Source organism: Elephantulus edwardii, unplaced genomic scaffold (assembly GCF_000299155.1).
Source record: "Elephantulus edwardii isolate Elephantulus edwardi_28Jun2011 unplaced genomic scaffold, EleEdw1.0 scaffold00001, whole genome shotgun sequence".
In the NCBI taxonomy this organism is placed as follows: Eukaryota; Metazoa; Chordata; class Mammalia; order Macroscelidea; family Macroscelididae; genus Elephantulus; species Elephantulus edwardii.
In genome coordinates this window covers 35,410,292-35,410,942 of record NW_006399751.1, presented here as the reverse complement: position 1 = coordinate 35,410,942, position 651 = coordinate 35,410,292, and positions in this window count along the sequence as shown.

Sequence of the window (651 nt, the reverse complement as noted above, 5' to 3'; positions counted from 1 at the left end):
AGTGGTTGAACCATTTTACAATCCCACCAACAGTGTATGAGAGTTCTCACCTCTCCACATTCTTTCCAACATTTATTGCTTGCTGTTCTACTAAACATTGCCAATGTTACTGGGGTGAGATGGTATCTCATTGTGGTTTTGATTTGTCTCTCCCTTATTGTCAGTGATTTTGATAATTTTTTCATGTGTCTGTTAGCCATCTGAACGTCTGTCTGAAGAAGGAACCACATCTCACACTGTTGTTGTTGTTATTATTATTATTTGCTTTCAAGTTGCCTGTGACTCATAGCTGCCTGTGACTCATCGCGACCCTATGTACACCAGCTCTGAAGCCTGACCTGTCCTAAATGAGTCTTACTCCCACGCTAAACACAAAAATCAACTCAAAGTAGATAAAAAACCTGGGAGTAAAGCCCAAAACCATAAAGTTTCTAAGAGACAAACTGAGACCAAGCTTAGAAGGCTTAGTCTAGATATAAAGAGATTGACACATACAGCCAGAAATGCACAGTCTGGACAGGATAAAATCGATGAATGGGTCTTTCTAAAGAAAATGGTGCAACCCCTGTGGAAAGCAGCATGGCGCTTTCTCAAAAAGTTGCAAATAGAGATATCATTTGACCCCACAATACCACTACTGGGAATATACCC